The sequence below is a fragment of the Heloderma suspectum genome, chromosome 15, assembly GCF_057233095.1.
Source record: "Heloderma suspectum isolate Gila_16-S chromosome 15, 16-S_ref, whole genome shotgun sequence".
Lineage (NCBI taxonomy): Eukaryota > Metazoa > Chordata > Lepidosauria > Squamata > Helodermatidae > Heloderma > Heloderma suspectum.
In genome coordinates this window covers 10,629,985-10,638,061 of record NC_139472.1, presented here as the reverse complement: position 1 = coordinate 10,638,061, position 8,077 = coordinate 10,629,985, and the positions used below count along the sequence as shown (strand labels likewise).

Sequence of the window (8,077 nt, the reverse complement as noted above, 5' to 3'; positions counted from 1 at the left end):
TGTTTTTTGGCAGAATTTCTGCCTTAAGATGCCCATTGTTGGAAATGTTCTACTGAAACTTCTAATGTTGCTCAACCTTTCTCTATAAGTAGTCATCACGGGAATCTATTTTCCATTTGGTCACCGTGTTTCCTTGTTGGTTAACTTCCACATTTTAATTCCCCCATCCTTCTGCAATATGTGTGTGGGGAAACACTTGACAAGCACACCCAAGTGTTTCAGAATGCCTCAGGCACTGTCCTACACACTTAAATACACAGCTACCTGTTTTTGAAGAAGCGCTTCATTTATAAAGAGGCAACAGGACCTGATGGTGCCTGGAAATCATGCCTACTTGTGAGTAACCCCCTCCACCCCCCCATATCTGAGATATATGGCCTGTGCTATTATTATTCATTGGTAAGGGGGGGGAATCACTCTGCATGTGGTCAAGGGCTCTCTTATATTAACCCCTTCACCAGCCCAGCCCCGGTTTTGAAAAATGAGCTTTTTGTCGTGAACATTTTGCTGAAGGAAAGAAATACAAGAGTGCCTCTGAGCTTGTGCAGAGTGCTCTAGAGCCCGGACACGTCTTTCTGGTGCTCCTCCTGCCTTTTCAAGTGTCACCCACGTGGCATGCGCGTCGAAGGCGCTCTCTCTTGCTCACTTTTCAGACTGGCCTTTCTCATGCGTGCGCAATAGCTCGACTAGTGCCTTGTGGGTTTCTCCGGAGAGATAAAAAAAATTTTTAGAGAGACCCACCCTCGTTGTCTTGATACGAAATTTCTGGGTTAACTTGGGGGGAGAGGTATTTTAAAATCTAGCTCAGGGCAGAAGTGAGACCTGCCCATAGAAATCAATGGAGACAATGCAGGATTTTTCCGTAGCTGTGATTGTATTTGAATGTATTTGCACTGGCAGGTTTATTTTTAACAACTTTAAAAAGCTACAATTTCCTCCCTAGAAATTAGATCGAACTTAGGAAGAGCACCAACTCTTCTCTTTGCTGTCCCTTTTGCTGGGGGTGGGGGTAGAAACGGCTGGGCTTTATGACAGCCCTGCAATGTAGACATCCCACTGTTAAAATTGCAGGTCGGCTGCGAGGGCTGAAGCTGCTTTGGATTTCCATCCCAAAATCCCATCCACAAAATTCCCCAAAGATCCTTTGAATTCCTTTCTTTCGGGATTTATTATTCTACACCTTCTTCTTCTCGCCTTTATTTTGTGAATCTTGTGTCAAAATCAAATAAAATTTCATGGTTTAAAAAAACCCATCCACAAAACTCCCCAAAGATTGCAACATGCAAATGTATGCAGAAGACTTGCACTCCCTTGACTTTTAAATTTTTTTTTTAAAAAAAATCAAAATACATATATACATAACATTTTCATTTGACCCTAAGATCGTTTGACCCATAAGACCCTAAGACTCTGTAAGACGAACAGAACAGGAATTGCGCTGTTTGGTGTAGCTCTGGTGTGCGCTCAATCACATGCTAACCCTCTGGATTTCTTCATTACTCCATCTCCATTTCTCCATTTTAGGGCACAGTCCTATGCATGTTTAGACAGAAAAAAGCCCTACAATTCTCAGCATGCCCCAGCAGCTGGGGCATGCTGGGAATTGTAGGGCTTTTTTCTGTCTAAACATGCATAGGATTGCACCTTGGTTTAATTTTAAAATATTTATATCGCGTTTTTCCTCCTTGGAGCTCAAGGCAGCTAGCTACAAAGACATTGAGGGCACAATCCTACGCATGTTTAGACAGGAAAAAAAAGTCTTACAACTCCCAGCATTCCCCAGCCAGCAAGGCTGGCTGGGGAATGCTGGGAGTTGCAAGTCTTTTTTTCTGGCTCATCATGCACAGGATGGCACCCTTAAGCATTGCTAAATGGTGATATGGTTTTATGTTGTACCTTGTGGTTTCAGTTTTTGTGAGCTGCCCAGGGAGCTTCGGCTATCGGGCGATATAGAAATGTAATAAACAAATAAACCTTTATGTATGTATGTATGTATGTATTTATTTCAATTCTATTTCTTTATTTCAATTCTATACCGCTCAATAGCCGAAGCTCCCTGGGCAGCTCAACAAAAATTAAAACCACAAGGTACAACATAAAACCATATCACCATTTAGCAATTTAATTTCACAAAAATTAAACCCCCAAAGCGCAGGGTAGAAAACTAAACTAAACTTAACATTAGAAAACCGAACACATCCTTCCCCCGTAACATAAAAACCAGCGAACATTCAGAAAGGAAAATTACAGAACAGCAGCAAAAAGAAGCAGGACTTGGTGGGGCCATCTACATTACAACTTTAAACTGGTTTCAACCCTGTTTTTAGTGGTGACGGCTACCAGGTACAGGGATTCTGAAAGTTGTAGCTCTAGGAAGAGGGGCCGCTTGGGCAGGGGATAGGGGTCTCTAGCAAAGAATTCTCAGCGGCCTCATGAAACCGCAGGGTCCCTTCAGATAAACCGGGTTGAAACCGGTTTAAAGTTGGAAGGTGGATTGGCAGACCCGGAAACCGACCCCGCGCACGAGTCTAGAGAGGCGCCGTAAGTCTATGGGCCCCCTCTCCAGCGCGGTCCAGGGACGCGCCGCGCCGACGCACACTGCGCATGCGGGGGACGCGCGCGCGCGCGCGCGCGCCTCCCCTCCTCCCCGGCTCCTCCGGGGGCCCCCCTCGGCCGCGCGCGCATGCGCAGTGCGGCCCTCCCCCTCGGGCTGCCCGCGGAGAGGCGGGGGCCGGCGGCGCCGCGCCTCTTGGCGGCGCTTGCTGGGCCGGCGGAGTTGCCGGCGGGCGGCGGGCCGGTGAGGCTTGGCAGGCGGCGGCGGCGGGCGGCGCGCGCACCTGGCGAGGGGGCGCGCGGGCGGGGGCGCCCGGCGCGCGCGGTGAGTGACGTGGCGGAGGGGCGGGGCCTCGGGGGCGGGGGCGGGGTGCGGGGGGGCGAGGTGTGGGGCAGGAGGGGGCATGGGGGGTGAGGTAGAGAGGACGTGGGGCAGGGGGGGCATGGGGGTGTGGGATAGAGAAGGTGTGTGGCAGGAGGGTGTGAGGTAGAGGGGGCGTGGGGCAGGAGGGGGTGTGGGGGTGTGAGGTAGCGGGGGCATGGGGCTGGAGAGGGCGTGGGGTAGAGGGAATGTGGGGCAGGAGGGAGCATGGGGAGTGTGGGGTAGCAGGGACATGGGGCAGGAGGGGGCATGGGGGTGTGGGATAGAGAAGGTGTGGGGCAGGAGGGTGTGCGGTAGAGGGGACATGGGGCAGGAGGGGGCATGGGGGGTGAGGTAGAGGGGGTGTGGGGCAGGAGGGTGTGAGGTAGAGGGGACGTGGGGCAGGAGGGGGTGTGGGGGTGTGGAATAGAGAAGGCGTGGGGCAGGAGGGTGTGGGATAGAAGGGACGTGGGGCAGGAGGGGGCATGGGGGGTTAGGTAGAGAGGACGTGGGGCAGGAGGAGGCATGGGGGTGTGGGATAGAGAAGGTGTGGGGCAGGAGGGTGTGAGGTAGAGGGACGTGGGGCAGGAGGGGGTGTGGGATAGAGAAGGTGTGGGGCAGGAGGGGGCATGGGGGTGTGGGATAGGGAAGGTGTGGGGCAGGAGGGGGCATGGGGGTGTGGGATAGAGAAGGTGTGGGGCAGGAGGGTGTGAGGTAGAGGGGGCGTGGGGCAGGAGGGGGTGTGGGGGTGTGAGGTAGCGGGGGCATGGGGCTGGAGAGGGCGTGGGGTAGAGGGAATGTGGGGCAGGAGGGAGCATGGGGAGTGTGGGGTAGCAGGGACATGGGGCAGGAGGGGGCATGGGGGTGTGGGATAGAGAAGGTGTGGGGCAGGAGGGTGTGCGGTAGAGGGGACATGGGGCAGGAGGGGGCATGGGGGGTGAGGTAGAGGGGGTGTGGGGCAGGAGGGTGTGAGGTAGAGGGGACGTGGGGCAGGAGGGGGTGTGGGGGTGTGGAATAGAGAAGGCGTGGGGCAGGAGGGTGTGGGATAGAAGGGACGTGGGGCAGGAGGGGGCATGGGGGGTTAGGTAGAGAGGACGTGGGGCAGGAGGAGGCATGGGGGTGTGGGATAGAGAAGGTGTGGGGCAGGAGGGTGTGAGGTAGAGGTGACGTGGGGCAGGAGGGGGTGTGGGATAGAGAAGGTGTGGGGCAGGAGGGTGTGGGATAGAGGGGACGTGGGGCAGGAGGGGGCATGGGGGGTGAGGTAGAGAGGACGTGGGGCAGGAGGGGCATGGGGGTGTGGGATAGAGAAGGTGTGGGGCAGGAGGGTGTGAGGTAGAGGGGGCGTGGGGCAGGAGGGGGTGTGGGGTGTGGGATAGAGGGGGCGTGGGGCAGGAGGGGGTGTGGGGGTGTGAGATAGAGAAGGTGTGGGGCAGGAGGCTGTGGGATAGAGGGGATGTGGGGCAGGAGGGGGCATGGGGGTGTGGGATAGAGAAGGTGTGGGGCAGGAGGGTGTGAGGTAGAGGGGGCGTGGGGCAGGAGGGGGCATGGGGGTGTGGGATAGAGAAGGTGTGGGGCAGGAGGGTGTGAGGTAGAGGGACGTGGGGCAGGAGGGGGTGTGGGATAGAGAAGGTGTGGGGCAGGAGGGGGCATGGGGGTGTGGGATAGGGAAGGTGTGGGGCAGGAGGGGGCATGGGGGTGTGGGATAGAGAAGGTGTGGGGCAGGAGGGTGTGAGGTAGAGGGGGCGTGGGGCAGGAGGGGGTGTGGGGGTGTGAGGTAGCGGGGGCATGGGGCTGGAGAGGGCGTGGGGTAGAGGGAATGTGGGGCAGGAGGGAGCATGGGGAGTGTGGGGTAGCAGGGACATGGGGCAGGAGGGGGCATGGGGGTGTGGGATAGAGAAGGTGTGGGGCAGGAGGGTGTGCGGTAGAGGGGACATGGGGCAGGAGGGGGCATGGGGGGTGAGGTAGAGGGGGTGTGGGGCAGGAGGGTGTGAGGTAGAGGGGAAGTGGGGCAGGAGGGGGTGTGGGGGTGTGGAATAGAGAAGGCGTGGGGCAGGAGGGTGTGGGATAGAAGGGACGTGGGGCAGGAGGGGGCATGGGGGGTTAGGTAGAGAGGACGTGGGGCAGGAGGAGGCATGGGGGTGTGGGATAGAGAAGGTGTGGGGCAGGAGGGTGTGAGGTAGAGGTGACGTGGGGCAGGAGGGGGTGTGGGATAGAGAAGGTGTGGGGCAGGAGGGTGTGGGATAGAGGGGACGTGGGGCAGGAGGGGGCATGGGGGGTGAGGTAGAGAGGACGTGGGGCAGGAGGGGCATGGGGGTGTGGGATAGAGAAGGTGTGGGGCAGGAGGGTGTGAGGTAGAGGGGGCGTGGGGCAGGAGGGGGTGTGGGGTGTGGGATAGAGGGGGCGTGGGGCAGGAGGGGGTGTGGGGGTGTGAGATAGAGAAGGTGTGGGGCAGGAGGCTGTGGGATAGAGGGGATGTGGGGCAGGAGGGGGCATGGGGGTGTGGGATAGAGAAGGTGTGGGGCAGGAGGGTGTGAGGTAGAGGGGGCGTGGGGCAGGAGGGGGCATGGGGGTGTGGGATAGAGAAGGTGTGGGGCAGGAGGGTGTGAGGTAGAGGGACGTGGGGCAGGAGGGGGTGTGGGATAGAGAAGGTGTGGGGCAGGAGGGGGCATGGGGGTGTGGGATAGGGAAGGTGTGGGGCAGGAGGGGGCATGGGGGTGTGGGATAGAGAAGGTGTGTGGCAGGAGGGTGTGAGGTAGAGGGGGCGTGGGGCAGGAGGGGGTGTGGGGGTGTGAGGTAGCGGGGGCATGGGGCTGGAGAGGGCGTGGGGTAGAGGGAATGTGGGGCAGGAGGGAGCATGGGGAGTGTGGGGTAGCAGGGACATGGGGCAGGAGGGGGCATGGGGGTGTGGGATAGAGAAGGTGTGGGGCAGGAGGGTGTGCGGTAGAGGGGACATGGGGCAGGAGGGGGCATGGGGGGTGAGGTAGAGGGGGTGTGGGGCAGGAGGGGGCATGGGGGTGTGGGATAGAGGAGGTGTGGGGCAGGAGGCGTCATGGAGGGTGTGAGGTAGAGGGGGCGTGGGGCAGGAGGGGGCATGGGGGGTGAGGTAGAGGGGGTGTGGGGCAGGAGGGGGCATGGGGCTGGAGGAGGCATGGGGGGTGTGAGGTAGAGGGGGCGTGGGGCAGGAGGGGGCGTGGGGTAGAGGGAATGTGGGGCAGGAGGGAGCATGGGGAGTGTGGGGTAGCAGGGACGTGGGGCAGGAGTGGGCATGGGGTAGAGGGGACGTGGGGCAGGAGGGGGCATGGGGGTGTGAGTTAGCGGAGGCGTGGGGCAGGAGGGGGCATGAGGATGTGAGGTAGAGGGGATTTGGGGCAGGAGGGGGGCATGGGGGTGAGGTAGAGGGGACGTGGGGCAGGAGGGCGTGTGGGGTGTGAGGAAAAGGAGAGGGGGCAAAAGAGGGGATTGGATGTGAGGAAAAGGAGATATGGGGCAGGAAGGTGCATGGGGTTGTGAGGAAGAGAGGATATGGGACAAAAGGGGTTGGGGAGAGGGGAGGGAGTTGGGAATAGGGCATGTGTGTGGGCTGAGGGCAAAGGAAGGAGGCAGGAGGGGGAAACAGGTATCGGGGTTGATGGATGATTATGGCAGAGAAAGGGGGATATGAGGTGTTAGGGCAGAGGGGAACAGGGGGCTGTGTGGACAAAACGATGGGTATGTGGTGGGTGCATGGGGGGCAATAATTGGAAGGGTGAATTTGGGATAGCAGGCAGAGTTTAGCTTCTAAACTGAGAAGTGTATGGGCTCAGTTTTGCTTGGATGTCATGCATCTGTCCTGGAAATGCACACGCCTAATCGAAGTATAAGTGGGGAGAGAGAAAATCACTTTGTACATGTTCAAGGCCTCAGTCTTCTTTCCCAGGTTCCAGAACTAGGCCCTGGCAATGCAGCTGTGTGGGGGTGGGCGTTAAATGGCAAGAACTGTGGAAGTGCAAGAGGGTCTGGGAGTTGTGGAGGCCCTGTGATGTCAGGCGAGGGGAGAAAGGAAGGTGAATCTCAAGAGGAGAGAGGTTCTTAAACGAAGCGGAGGTCCCGCACTTTTGTGTGGTACAGGGAGCTTGTAGGAATAATCAGTTGGAAGGCAAGGGGAGTACTTTGGGTTGTAAGGGGCCAAACGGACCTAGGATGTGTGAAGGTTGTTGTTGTTGTTCAGTCGTGTCCGACTCTTCGTGACCCCATGGACCATAGCACGCCAGGCCTTCCTGTCCTGCGCTCTCTCCCGGAGCGTGCTCAATGTGTGAAGGTACAAGGCGGTAATTTACAGGTGAACTGCAAAGGCCGCATATGAGGAAGGGTCTGCAGAGAGAAAGTGGAGTACAATGCATGAGGGAAAGGGGATGAGGAGAGATCTTGGGGTGTATGGTGGAATTGGGGTGTTATAGAGGATTGGGGAAGGGAATATGTAGTGGAGCCTAAAGATGTGCTTGGAGGTTGAAGAAACTTTTGTCTATTTTTAACTTTTGGCACAATTGAGTGGATTTCTTACATAAATCAAGAGGTGGAAAAGAGCCACACAACTACATTTATTGATGTTTTTAGTTGGCTCAGTTTCTTATGCTTTATCCCACCTCTGCTGTGGGAGTCTTACAAAGTCTGTTCTAATTTTACTTTCCTAACTGTTAGCTGTAACAACAGAGGGCTTGATAAGTTGAATTCCCTCATTGTTGCAAAAACAATGAAAAGTCCTGTGGATAAAACTCAGTTTTCATTGGTAAATATCGGTTTGATCAAAAGTTCCTTTTTCAGAAAGGTGGAAGCTTCACAGAGGTAACGTGTAAAGTCATAATACAGTATGGTCTCAGTCTAATAAAAGTTAATACAAACAGGATAAATTATGTAATAAGGATACAAATACATTCTCGAAGGAGCCAAAGCAGATTTATTTCCTAATGTGTGTTAAGGATAAAAAGTACTTAAGTAGCTTTTCAGTATTGTAGATAATCACCTAGACAGAAATATACCAGTTTCAGTGGGTCTTTTGTAGAGTTCTTAATAAAGAAAAAGAATAAAAGAAAATAAATACAAGAAAAGAATAAAATTAGCCAGCTGCTTTCTGGGCTCCTATTCAAATTGCTGTAGAAAAGAGTATGACCAACTGATTCTATCTCT

The 8,077-nt window shown here is 55.8% G+C and overlaps 1 protein-coding gene across 5 annotated transcripts in view; it reads left to right on the top strand.

Moving 5' to 3' along the window:
• The first annotated feature begins 311 nt into the window (after positions 1-311).
• NADK (NAD kinase) overlaps positions 312-8,077 on the top strand; it is a 72,212-nt gene continuing 64,446 nt past the window's right edge. For 3 of the 5 annotated variants that reach the window (XM_084821841.1, XM_084821838.1, XM_084821837.1), the window contains exon 1: positions 2,688-2,878. The gene's annotated coding sequence lies outside the window, so the exon portion shown is untranslated. Of the gene's footprint in view, positions 337-2,687; positions 2,879-8,077 lie in introns of those variants that run through there. The other 2 variants (XM_084821839.1, XM_084821840.1) reach the window with 2 other exon arrangements.